This window comes from Cydia fagiglandana, chromosome 12 (assembly GCF_963556715.1).
Source record: "Cydia fagiglandana chromosome 12, ilCydFagi1.1, whole genome shotgun sequence".
Classification (NCBI taxonomy): domain Eukaryota; kingdom Metazoa; phylum Arthropoda; class Insecta; order Lepidoptera; family Tortricidae; genus Cydia; species Cydia fagiglandana.
Window position 1 is genome coordinate 5,836,112 of NC_085943.1, and position 14,207 is coordinate 5,850,318.

The window sequence follows — 14,207 nt, forward strand, 5'->3', positions numbered from 1 at the left end:
GGGTCCCGTTTTACCCCTTGGGTACGGAACCTTAAAAACTATAATAATATACAGTAAGCGTTTGTGGATCCAGGATACCTGATGGCAAAGAAACATCAATTAAGTTTATTTTGTGTAGGCTGACGGGTCCCTTTATTCAGCTACCATCTGTCAATACGTAATGAATCATCTGTCAATACGTAATGAATCATCTGTCAATACGTAAAAGGCCTCATGATGATGAGTATCTACAAGGCATAGACGGCCTAATTTGGGCGATCAGCCTTTGCCGCTTGGCTAGATCTGCTCTCTCTTAAATTCGGCGGGTCGGCACTCAATTCACGCCCACTTTAACCTCCGGTATTGCAAAAACACTCTAGAAGCTTGCCAAAGAGAGGGAGTGTTTTTGTAAAACCGTAAGATAAACAAGTCCACACAGGCTGGGGAGTTTTTACGGTTTATATAAGTAATTTCTTCCACAATATTCAATACATCCACTTTGTATTGTATTTACGCCTTTTTCTAACTGTTTCAAAGAAGGACGCGTTATCTATCTATCTCGCGGGCGAGATATACCTACTGTCGCGCCACTCCTTTCGAACACTGGTCTCAAGACTCAAATACTGTCTGTTACTTGATATGCTGTATTTATAGCATGTGGTGTTTTATGTCTGAGAAATTGAAAACGTAGGCACTTGATAAATCGCGGTCATATCGTATTAGTCTGTGGAGCCCTAAACAAAACTGTCAAAATTCAAAATTTCAATCGGTACTTAAATTAAAGCAGACAAGGTAATATTTTTAAAGAACATTTAAACAGCTTGAAAATTGCAACCCCTATTAACATTACATGAAAAGTAACTTAACATTATAAATAACAACATTTTATAAAGTAAAAGCTCTGTCAGTTAATTTGAAAGATTCAAATACAACTACTCGACAAAATGGTACACCTACTTGTGCTGCGTGAAAGGAATCATTATTACTTCGTACAGCTTTTCTGATCATAATAAATGGCTTTTAAAATAAAATTTCCAATTTATGGTACAATGAGAATATTATTCTGACACGTTTACAACATACTCGTTATAATAGTGATAATGATAAGATATGATATGAGTAAAATACATATTTTAATTTTACTCAAACTGGTGAAAGGCAAGTAAATATTTATCATAAAATGTATTTAGTTAGCAAGACTACATGCACAAAAGTTTTTTTTTAAATGTTCACTAAACACGTAACAACACGAATATAAATTAATTAATCCAAATTAATATTCGCAATTTGAAAGTGTTTGGGGTACAATAGATAGGTAAATAGAAACATTTGAATTTCACAGAAAGTATAATTGATTGACGTCTTTCAATAAAATTATGCAAGTAGCTAATTTTAATAACTTGGTAATAACGCTTAGACAGTTAGAAAAACACTTTACTAAAATGGTATATTATAAATATTATAATATACATGTTTATAGTTAGGTAAACTATCAAAAATACGATAATAATAGTCAAATAAATGAATAGAAACGGAAATTATACTAATTGCTGGCCAAGAACAATTTTATTATGGCGTTTGAAACACTATTAACGATTTATTTATTATCTACCTACTCGTAATAGCATTCGACACAACGACATAAATAATTAAATAAATTATTTCATTTTAATAATTACTCGTTATTTTGTCCCTCATTAAAACTTCCATTAGCCTTCAAAGCCGAAAAAAGAGTGTGTGAATAAAAAAGTCCTGTTATAAACTCTGTCACGCACGGCCCAAAGGAATATTTTAAAAGCCGACTCGACTTTCATTGTGTTTACATGAAAAAAGAGCAAAGTAGCCGTTGATAAGCTTACGTGCGTAATATAGGCTCGACAATCCAACTTGGTCACTGGGATATTATAAAAACTCGGGAAATGTTGAAAATATCTCAGAAAAGGGACCCGGGTATGTCCTTAAACTACGTCCAGGACCCGGGTATGTCCTTACCACGTCCAAGACCACCGGTGGACGGGCAATATCGTCCCTCAAATTCGGTGTACTCGACTGCGATCGCCAACCCGCATGCCAAGCGTGGCGATTATGGCATTCACCCCCCAAAAAAGGGGGAGGCCTATGTTCAGCAGTGGACGTCTTATGGCTGAGATGATGATGATGATCTCAGAAAAAGTAGTAGTTAATTTTAAGAGCGCAGAAGAGAGGTGGGCAGACGCTGCGGGAGAGTGGTCATGAGTAGAGATGTAACTGATAGTTGTTTGGCCGGATACCGGATATTCGGCCTGGCTATCGGCCGAATATTTGGCCGGAGGAACTATACCTACATTTCGGTTTTTTAGGTGCGTATTGTGCAGGTTTTGACCTGTTTCGTAGTGAACGTTCGCGCGGAGTCATTTCTGGGTTCGAAACGAGTGCGCGTGCAAGTGAGTGGAATGTTTAAATTGTTTTTTAATAATAAACGAGCACGGGCATAATGACCGTGACTGTTTCACTTCTCTCACATCACTCATTTAGTCACTTCGAAACAGTAATATTCTGCTGCAGACTGCAGTCATCATCCGTAATTCTGTAAGTAGTCATCTTAATAAACACCCAATCATACTTGTATATTCGGAATACTAGCAGGGTTACCAGAAAATTACGAATTTCCTGTAATCCCTTCAGTCGAATTTAAACTGCCGCGAGACAAACTATTAAGCTAATTTTACAGTTTCACTTAGTCACTCGCAAACATGTCACCCGAGTAACTAAAAACACGTCAGTGAATCCGTTCAGTTCGGTTCCCTTCTGTAGTCCCTTCAGTATTAAAATATTTCCCCGTAGCAACATCACTATCAGTACAATCCCATCAGTCCCTAACCACGACTTACACTTTCAAATCCGGATCTAGCGATAGGAACACGTGTAAGCTCTTTAGTTTTCCACTGTCTGACCTTGGGCTATTTCTGAACCGGGTTGACTGAACTGATATTAGATTACTTAGGTCCCAATTGAATGAGCTTGCTGGCTGACTTATTGAACTAAAGACAGAAAACAATTGAACAATAGTGTCCAAATCCAATATAAAGAGATGTATCTTCGGTTACAGAACTCGGATAATAATTGAAACTTTGACATAAAGTTAGTAAATCGAACTTACGTGAAAGCTTCTTTGACAGCGTACACACACACAGAGGAACGATGCAGGTTCGACCAGTGCTGCATATAGCGACTATCGAGCCTACTCGCTATCACTACTATTGCTACTGTCACGTACTAAAATAGCCAGGGCAGGTTATTATCCTTCATTCTCGAGTCGAATAGACCCATAATAACGATGCCTGAGAGCGGACTCAGAGTTAATATTTGTATAGGATTGGGATTATATTTTTAGCGCTGAAAAAAACTGACCATGTCTGATCTTCTACAGACTTACTGAAATACGTACGTACTTACGTAGTTAAACATGGTGTTATCTGTTCTTGTGGTCGTTATCATCTTGTTCGGTGACTTGTTTTATTCTTAGTCATCCTCCTCCTTGCGTCGTAATCCTCAGTATTGAGGGTCGTGACCTCGCTTTTGAATCTGGTTCTGTCCTTGGTAGTGTGGAGAGCCATTTGAACTATGGAGTCAAGAGCGGTACAGATCTGGTCGGACCAACGTATTGGACTGGGTCCACGTCCAGGCCTTTTCCCATCCACTTTGCCGGTCACAAAAAGCTTTTCGAGGCTGCCACCATCCTTTCTATATGTCCGAAGTATTAATTCTTAGTCATAGTCATTATGGTATAAATCCGCACTAAATTAGAATTTCATTTCAATTGCAATATTTAGCTACCTTTCATAAAAATCTGTGCCAGTCCATAAAAACGTGCACCCGACTTTGACAGATGAACATGGCGTTGTTAAGGGGTACGATGGGTACGGTTGTAACAGTTTTACTTCGATCGCATATATTATTGTACAGCTCTAAGAATTAAAGAAACTTTTTATAGGTACTGAAGACCCATCTGCACGCGTACCTATTTACCGCGTGGAGGGCGCAGAATTGCCGATAATCATGGGTGTACCCTTGTTTTGCCGACAAATTTTTCATCGAATATTATTTCATCGACAACGATTCATCGAAACCTTAGTACTAGTAATATTGTTTGGCGTTATTTTGTTTCATATACTATTTATTTCAATTTTTCTTACTGCGTAGAAATACTATTCAACGAATATTACTTGATCGCTGATTCGTTTCAAATTATTTTAATTGGCACAACTACTAAACATTGCAATTCATTTATTCGACGTATTACTTTAATACATTTTTATACATATGTCGTACTACCTACTCATTTATACATTTTTCTGTTGTAACAATTTTAGGTTTCGGTTAGGTTAGAAGTTCTGCGACCCCACACAGAAACGAACGGCTATCAAAGTCGGTTTAGGTTAGGTTAGAACTGCGACCCCACACAGAAACGAACGGCTTTAAAAGTAGGTTTAGGTTAAGTTAGAACTGCGACCCCACACGGAAACGAACGGCTTTCAAAGTGGGTTTAGGTTAGGTTAGAACTGCGACCCCACACAGAAACGAACGGCTTTCAAAGCAGGTTTAGGTTAGGTTAGAACTGCGACCCTACACAGAAACGAACGGCTTTCAAAGTAGGTTTAGGTTAGGTTAGAACTGCGACCCCACACAGAAACGAACGGCTTTCAAAGCAGGTTTAGGTTAGGTTAGAACTGCGACCCTACACAGAAACGAACGGCTTTCAAAGTAGGTTTAGGTTAGGTTAGAACTGCGACCCCACACAGAAACGAACGGCTATCAAAGTAGGTTTAGGTTAGGTTAGAACTGCGACCCCACACAAAAACGAACGGCTATCAAAGTAGGTTTAGGTTAGGTTAGAACTGCGACCCCACACAAAAACGAACGGCTTTCAAAGTAGGTTTAGGTTAGGTTAGAACTGCGACCCCACACAAAAACGAACGGCTTTCAAAGTAGGTTTAGGTTAGGTTAGAACTGCGACCCTACACAGAAACGAACGGCTTTCAAAGTAGGTTTAGGTTAGGTTAGAACTGCGACCCTACACAGAAACGAATGGCTTTTAAAGTAGGTTTAGGTTAGATTAGAACTGCGACCCCCCACAGAAACGAACGGCTATCAAAGTCAAATATTACATATTGAAATAATTTTATGCGTAATAAATTTTATTAAATGCAATCCAAAATGAAATAAGAAAACCCGTAAAGAAATACCACGATATAAACTATATACGAAATAACTCGAGTGCCAATTAAAAGTCCCAGATTTAAATTTACTAGTATAAATTCTTCGACGCAATGACTTGTCGATGAAATGAAAATACTTGAAACGTTGTCTTCGAAATAACATTCGATGAAATGTCTGTCGGCAATTCAAGGGTACAGGGTAAACCATAATCATGTTGATGGCTAGAAACCGCGCCTCTTTCCCGTTAAAACAATCACTCTCTTGTAGATAGTTTCACAAATATTCGAGCTGTTTGTACCCATCGTCCCCTACTTCAATTTTTTTTTATGATAAGTAAATGCATTTAATAAACGGAGCCATAACAGCATCATCTTTATAAGAGTTTACACAGCTAGCACCAAAAATCAACAAATCTTTACTATCACGAACACCAAGAGATGTAAAATTTGCTCTCATAAAATTAACGCCCGTGTAATCTTGTTTTAACGTTCCAAGTTTGTTTTATTGTCGGAACTTGTTTTGTTGTACTAATTAACTGACTCAATAATGAACAATCCTTCTCTAATTAAAATAATATCTGCTGGGAAGGGAAACCGAGCTTTGCTTCTAAAATGCGCGTTATAAAACATTAATGCGCGTTTTACAGAGATAGGACCAGAGAGAGCTAGATCGATTTATCGCCCCCGAAAACCCCCATATAGCAAATTTCATCGAAATCGTTAGAGCCGTTTCCTAGATCCCCGAAATATATAAAGGTATTATATTAGATAGATATAAAAGGTTGTAAGCATGTTTGGATTACAGTAGGAATAGCTGTCTTTTTTGGTGAAATTATAACATGATATTTACATTCAGAAAGTTTATGTGATCCGAATTAATATGTAAAATACTTCTACCCCTCCCTTAAGATCCTAATAATCCCTTAAGAGGTTGATATTGTGGGACTAAAGGGAAGGTTTAAAATTTATACGTAGAAGCAAATAATTTTATTGAAATTAGAAACAATAAGTTACTTAATATTTTGATTTTGTTCTAATTGAAAGAACAAGGAAACTGCAACTAAATATATATATATGTCGGAGAATGGCTGAAATGTGCCATCTGTCGCCTTCAAGAGGCGTTTTATCATGCAAACCTTGACAAATAGAGCAAACTAGGGTGTTACGTACACCCGAGTGGCGTTCGACGCAGTTCCGCTAAGACGTCATAGAGTGCGCTATTAAAACAATTGAAGTCCAGAACAATTGAAGTTATGCTGTCAATCAATCTTGAGAAGAAGCACGATGAGAACGAACGGGAGAAGATGACGTCTGTGCGGCTCCTGGGTCAAATCCACTGGTTTGCTTAAGATAAGAAACGTATCGCGTGCTGTGATTTGTAATGAGTCTTGTGCAGTAAAGATTGTGAGTTGAACAACGTATTTCATTGAAGGCCCTCGTCATCCACGATTGAAGGTTCTGATGTGCTGCAGATAGTATGATACGCCCACAATTCCCGACATCAGAAGTGCGGCCGAACACACGGAATTCGCTACGGAATTCCTCTTGAAAGCTCAAATTTGCCAAATGAAGGTGGACTGAAGGTCCCGAAAATCTGCCCTGAATTTGAAAATCCCTGGCATTCCTTAATTCAAGAGTTATAAAAACCTTAGAAAATGAAGAAATCTCATGCTGGCGCTGGTGGAAAATAAAGAAGAATCGTGATGGAAAATATTTGAAGTGAAATGACAGTTGACATATTTGATATTTTGTAAATTGTGATAAAGTTTTTGCATAATTACGTTTTATGTTATGTTGTGTGAAATGTTCGTGGAAATTGTTGTAAATATTTTAGGTAAATCTAAGTAAACCCGTTTACAGTCCTCTGCTGTGCACCATGAAGAATGAAGATAGTTGCTGCGAGATCTCCCGTCTCGCACGGGGAGAAGCTGCGGTTGCACAAAACGTGGGTGCCTTAGCTTGTTTACAGAAGCTGAGAGATAACCGAGATGAGCTGCTTATTTACTGGTTTTCAGACTGTCACTGGAAGTTGCATATCGCGTGAGTTGCGTCCATTCTTTTATGATTTTTAACTGTGTTGAGTGTATCACACAAAGCCAGCGTGATGGGTTCTAGTTAGGAAATTATGAGAACAGAGACGAGATACCTACTCTAGCCTTATGGTCAGAATGTATGTTAAGAAATTTGGTTCGCGGACTTGTAAAGGCTGTTTAACGATTTTCTGAGCAATATGGCATGTACTCGTAATTCCGGCACAACTTGAATAGCTTCTAGCAAAATGCACCTTAATTATTTTTGTGTGGATACGTACTATTTCAAATTGTGTCATGGACCAAATAATATTATCGTGAGAAGCGTTACGAGTGGTTGGTATCATTTTTCGAACACACTGTCAATATGCCTGTTAGTATGATTTATGTTTTGTTAGCTTGTGCCTAGGATAGAGGCGTGTGCGTGACATTCTTAGATATGAAAAATAAACTGAAGATTTAGATTTAGCGGTGCAAAGTTTATGGCCGTTGACGGATAGTTAGTTCAGACTTAGTTTTCGATTACATCTTTTTGATTAGGTACTTAAAATGACTTTACGTCCAAAATTGTATAGTCAAAACGTAAGTCGTAACGGTTAAAATTGTGTGTTTCTATTTGAAGAATGTAAAAGGGCCCCATCGAAGCTGAAGGAATCCTTTTTTGGTAATTGTTGCAGTCAGATATTTTACAGTTTACAGTACAAAACACTTAAATTTGGATCCGGCATTGAATTTTTTTTCAATTCTCAATATTCTGTGAGTCAGTGATATGTTGTTTACGATGAATAACTGTTAAAAAAAGCATTTTGTAAGTCAAATTCAATTAACAATGAATTGATCAATTTTAGATTCGATTTGATACTTAATTTGACGTATTACTCAATGGGTTAATGTAATTTTGCATATTGCATGAACTAAGTAAGCAGTTCGAGAAGGACATTATTCATTGATTTATTTAAACACTATTTAAAGGAATTAATTTTGGGAATAGATATCTCTAAGTATACCGCTAATGGTTTTATGACATTGACATAAGACACAAAACGTGAAGTTCACGCCCCTTTCAAATAACAGTAGTGATACCATTAAGAATAAGTAGTTTATTTGAGAGGTTCATCACATGAGTTGGCGGTCGCAACCGAAACCTGAGTTGTCCAGAGGGCGTTTAAGGGCTGGGTGCTGGTGGGCACAGTCCTATTCGTAACTGCAATTCATGGTGGTTTCGGACCGGGCGATGAGGCTAGCTGTGTGTTGGAACCAAGCTGTTGTAAAGCCAAGGTGTTGGCACTATTATTTAGAAGTTGGTGTTGACTTGCAGACATTGGTTGGTGCACGTGAAAAGAAAGTCTTGGTTAGAAAAAAAAACAATCAATGAGTATGTGCAAATAGCTACATTTTTTTTAGTTTTTGCTCAACACTCAAAGCTGCGTCTTGCTCGTGCATCCATAAGAGATAAAACACTGACTGATTTAAAACACATTTTTAATATTCCTGGCATTATGGTATAAATTATTGCTCCCCTCAAAGGCTAATGATAGATTGCTTACGGTTTTGACGTGCTACTTTAGTATTTTTCGGTAGTAAGCGGCAAAAATGAGATTTGCAAAATAGGAAAATAACGCTTTCTCTATTACACCTTTTCAAAATTCAAAAGACTATCCCGTTCGGTCTTGGTATTATTATTTGATTGTCGTGCATATGCTATGGATGTTAGTGCGAGTAATAAAATCTATATCTTGGCAATAGCGATAATTACTGACTATTATTATTAAAGTATGTAGTATTATTACGAACGTTATGGAACTAGTACAAAAAGTTGTTGGTACTCCTTACAATTATGATCTTTTACGAAAATAGTTGGCGATGTTTAGTAAATAGAGTTGAACGCATTTGTTTTCTGTTTGAAGATAAAGAAGTTAGCAAAATTTGAGTACAGCGGTTTGATTTAAAAAATAAATTCTGCCACGTGTTACTCTAGGTCCTCGTATTGGAATTCGTTATAAAACAGGTTATGAACTCCTTTACTTTATTAATTTCATGCATGTTCAACCTATTTGGATCTTTCTGAGAGCTCTTTGTGGTTTTTGAAGTATTATGTCAATCAGCTAAAGTCAGTAATGTGAGTGTGTAAATATCATATTATGATCACGTTGTTTTATTTTTCCTAATAAAAATTATTAAAGCGGGTTTCCTCCAAAAAAAAAAATACAATTTGGCTAACGTAGAAAGTATAATACTGGACTTACCTGATAATATTTCGTTTTGAAAATTTCTCATGCTGCCTTGTTCGTACAGAAGGAATAAAATAGAGAAGTTGGTGTAAACAGCAAACTGAACGGAATGCAAATTGACCGTTGATGAAAACCAAACTTACCAAACAATTTAGCCATGAGATAACGGAGACGATACACGGGTTTTGGGTAAATTATCTTTCAAACGGATAAACCACTTTCATCGCTGTTTTCTGTGATTGGAGCCAAAATTGTGAGGTAATGATAAAAATGGCAAACAAAGTTGGATCAAGGTTGAAATAAGAAAATGTATTAGTAGGAACACTAAACTCTTAGGGAATACTAAACGTTTAAGTAATGAGTAGGTACGCAGATAATGTTCATAAAAGCAGTAAAATATGGAAAACCGTATAGTATGGAGAGCTCAATACAAGATGTTTTTCAACTGAGAGAAATCTCTGTGGTGAGGTTCATTTAAAAGCTAGTTTGTATCTTTATGGTGATATTATTTTCACGCTGTTTGGATAATTTTAAATCTCTTAATGAATTGTTCGAAATGTATCTCTAGCCCATACGCCATTTCTGTTAAATTTGGCCTTATTGAATATGGTTATACTTATGCTAAACTTGTTTATTCACAACAATGATCTTGTGCGTGTTGTTGAAAGAGTTGAGTTACCTGTCAGTATTCAAAAGTTATGGGAAAACTTACTTTGGTCAGGTAGGCCGAGCAATGAGCTTAGATACCTCAGATTGTTGTATTCTGTCCGCAGATGTATGCAGTGATGCATACAATGTCAGGATGCCGTGGTGGTGCAGATGAACTGCGCTCTACAGTCCTCTACTTTTGGAAGCAGAAGGAATCTGATCTTCGCTCTAGTCTACCAGTGAAAATCATAAAGGGGGATGGATAATGTACGGAGGGACCCGTACAATGTCAGGTGGGCCGTGTCGGAGAATGGCTGAGATGTGCCATCTGTCGCCTTCAAGAGGCGTTTTATCATGCAAACCTTGACAAATAGAGCAAACTAGGGTGTTACGTACACCCGAGTGGCGTTCGACGCAGTTCCGCTAAGACGTCATAGAGTGCGCTATTAAAACAATTGAAGTCCAGAACAATTGAAGTTATGCTGTCAATCAATCTTGAGAAGAAGCACGATGAGAACGAACGGGAGAAGATGACGTCTGTGCGGCTCCTGGGTCAAATCCACTGGTTTGCTTAAGATAAGAAACGTATCGCGTGCTGTGATTTGTAATGAGTCTTGTGCAGTAAAGATTGTGAGTTGAACAACGTATTTCATTGAAGGCCCTCGTCATCCACGATTGAAGGTTCTGATGTGCTGCAGATAGTATGATACGCCCACAATTCCCGACATATATATATAGTTATCTATGCCGTAATCGGCAACGGCGACCCTAGCTAATTACGAGCGTGAGCTCTGATATGGCTGGCAAAGCCGAACTTACTTTTAAAAACTCTATCGCAGGTGGGACAGTAAAGTTGACCAGAATTATTGTAAGTATAATTATAGGAGGGTTTCGGCCGGGGTGATGCGAAACGTCAGATACGTAAATTTACGTATCTGACGTTTCGCATCAAGGTCAATGAGACGAGCGTCTTCAAAGTTCTTTACGCTCATCTTAACGCGAGAACGCCATTCTGGCCGCTGAGAAGCAAGCTCCTCCCATTTGTCAGGTGGTATACCGCAGGCAGTTAGGTGGCGCTTAAGCACATCCTTGTAACGTGGGTGCTGCCCACCTTGCTTCCGTTTACCAGCTGATAGCTGGGAGTAGAAAACGGATTTCGGTAGTCTGCAATCACTCATACGCCAAACATGCCCACACCACCTTAGCTGACCCTTCATCAAGAGCGCCTCCATGCCAGGCATCTTGCAACGACGAAGTACTTCAGTGTTGGGAACGCGATCTTGCCACTTTATATGCAGAATGGAACGTAGACAACGTAAGTGGAACGTGTCTAGCAAGCGAATGTCGCCTTTGTACAAACACCATGTTTCCGAAGCATACAAAAGAATCGGAAGAACCATGGCTTTGTACACCGACAACTTCGTCTGCAGCTTTAGATCATGCGATCCCCAGACACGATGCGTTAACCGACCGAAGGTGGACGCAGCCTTAGCAATCCTAGATGGGATCTCGGAGGCTAGTCTGTTATCCTTTCTGATCTGGCTCCCAAGATACTTGAAAGTGGACACTTCGGTTAGGGGTTTCCCTTCTATAGTTAGGTTGGAAGTGTCCGCTTCGCAATTACGGGCTGGTTGTTTAAGCACTTGCAACTAAATACCAAACAGTGAAAAAGACATTAGTACAGCCTATTGTAATAATTTGTCTATTATAAGCTAATGGTTAGAGTTAAAAACAGTGATTTGACTTTTGTGTGCGTGTATTTGATGAGATTACTGCGTTATGGCATCGATCTAACACTTTTCATGGGTTAAAATTACTTTTATTTCCATGTTTCTACTCATGCGTCTGTCAGATTACTCTTTCAAATTCAGAATAATTTTATGTCTGTCATATCACATCCGCAATACGCTCATTTAAGTCGGATTTCAATTGTAAGGAATTCTCTAATGATATTTATTCCCACCATAAGCGACGACGGAACGCAGTGTACAGAATGAGATTGATATTAGGGATGTACCGACTAGTCGCCGACTAGTCGGGAAAGCCGACTATCCGGCCTCATTTGTAGTCGGCGATTAGTCGGCGACTAGTCGGCAAAAATGGCCGATTAGTCGGCACTTTATAAATGACAGAAAAACGGGGCAAAAAGATATAAACAGCAAATATTTACCATAAGCTTTTCACCTATTTTACCCACAATCCTATTTACGAAAACTTTTGTTCGAATTTTCGTATGACATATAGCCTTAAGAATTTTTTGTTCATTTAATTTTTCAGCGTTACTATATGTATATTTATAATATGACGAATAGAAAGGGATAAAACGGTTGTTTTTAAGTGCATCTGAACCGAACTTAGACGAAACTAATGATCCGGCCGACTAGCCGACTAGTCGGCCGACTAATCGGCCATCCGAGCGCCGATTAGTCGGCTAGTCGGCTAGTCGGCCAAATCAATAGTCGGTACATCACTAATTGATATGATTTACCTCATGAGAAATTCAAGATTCCCATCCCGTTTCAAATTAGAGAAACGTTCCCATGTTTGCTTTCTGAATTTCATTTATTTATCTTGTTAAGCGTTACTGTGTAAGGAACAGTGAAATTCCGCCTTTTGAATTTATCATTTCAGAATTTGCTATAAATGACAGAAAAACGGGGCAAAAAGATATAAACAGCAAATATTTACCATAAGCTTTTCACCTATTTTACCCACAATCCTATTTACGAAAACTTTTGTTCGAATTTTCGTATGACATATAGCCTTAAGAATTTTTTGTTCATTTAATTTTTCAGCGTTACTATATGTATATTTATAATATGACGAATAGAAAGGGATAAAACGGTTGTTTTTAAGTGCATCTGAACCGAACTTAGACGAAACTAATGATCCGGCCGACTAGCCGACTAGTCGGCCGACTAATCGGCCATCCGAGCGCCGATTAGTCGGCTAGTCGGCTAGTCGGCCAAATCAATAGTCGGTACATCACTAATTGATATGATTTACCTCATGAGAAATTCAAGATTCCCATCCCGTTTCAAATTAGAGAAACGTTCCCATGTTTGCTTTCTGAATTTCATTTATTTATCTTGTTAAGCGTTACTGTGTAAGGAACAGTGAAATTCCGCCTTTTGAATTTATCATTTCAGAATTTGCTTTAACTGTTTTCTTAAGATTCCTTGCTTTTAAGTTATAAAACATACTATTTTGAAAAGTAAATAGAATATTACCGTGAAAAACTTACATGGTGTTTATCTTTTGTACCCAGCACATCAGAAAACTTGACTTTAAATTTTTTGAATTTAATTTTATTGCATAATATAGTGACCGTTGTACCCGATGAAATAGAGCGTTTTGTCAACCAAAGAAGAAGTGGAGTCACTAAGTTTTTTCATGTAATTATTGAGGGGGAGGGGTGGAGGGGGGTTTCCACTTGATACCTACATCAAAGTTCAGTTCAGAGAAAGCCTTTGGCCTCTTTATGTCTTGTGGAACTGCAACTAATATACCTACTCGTATAAGACTAAAGAACCGTTTCATCCATTTTTCTCGCATTTTATTTAGTGATTTTTGACGGTTTTATGCCAATATCTTGTTAGTGTAGATAGTTAGCATTGTAAATACTGTAATGTTACATGACGGGAAGAAGTTGATAACTTGATATATAAAAAAAACAAATTTGAACTTTTAATAGAATTACATACATTAGGGTACAAATTTCTTCAATTTTGAGTCTCGAGTTGTCAACTTCTCCCTGCCGTGTACGATGAAAGATAAAAGAAAGCCATGGTCCTGTTCATCATCATCTAGGTACTTTGTCTGTAAAGTGAAATTAGGTTGCACTATTTTATGCATCTTAGATTTATTCCAATAACTTTTCTATAAATATCACCTAAAAACAACATTTTCAATCTTCCAACTGATGTCTTCAGCCTCAAATGGAACAACACCATCATTAACCAGAAAGCAGCGTCAGGCAATATTTAAGTTATAAAATAAAACAAAATCGCCGCGACCAAAGCTGGCTTTGTTCCAAAATGTACGAGCCTCGACCCAATTCTCTTTGCTTTATTCCCATCACAGATGCCACCTAATAGATGGGGCAAAAGAGATTTGTGACA

At 38.0% G+C, this 14,207-nt stretch overlaps 1 protein-coding gene across 1 annotated transcript in view; it reads right to left on the reverse strand.

Moving 5' to 3' along the window:
- LOC134669493 (limbic system-associated membrane protein-like) overlaps window positions 1-14,207 on the reverse strand; it is a 124,559-nt gene that overhangs the window by 21,953 nt on the left and 88,399 nt on the right. The gene's annotated exons all lie outside the window — the stretch shown is intronic.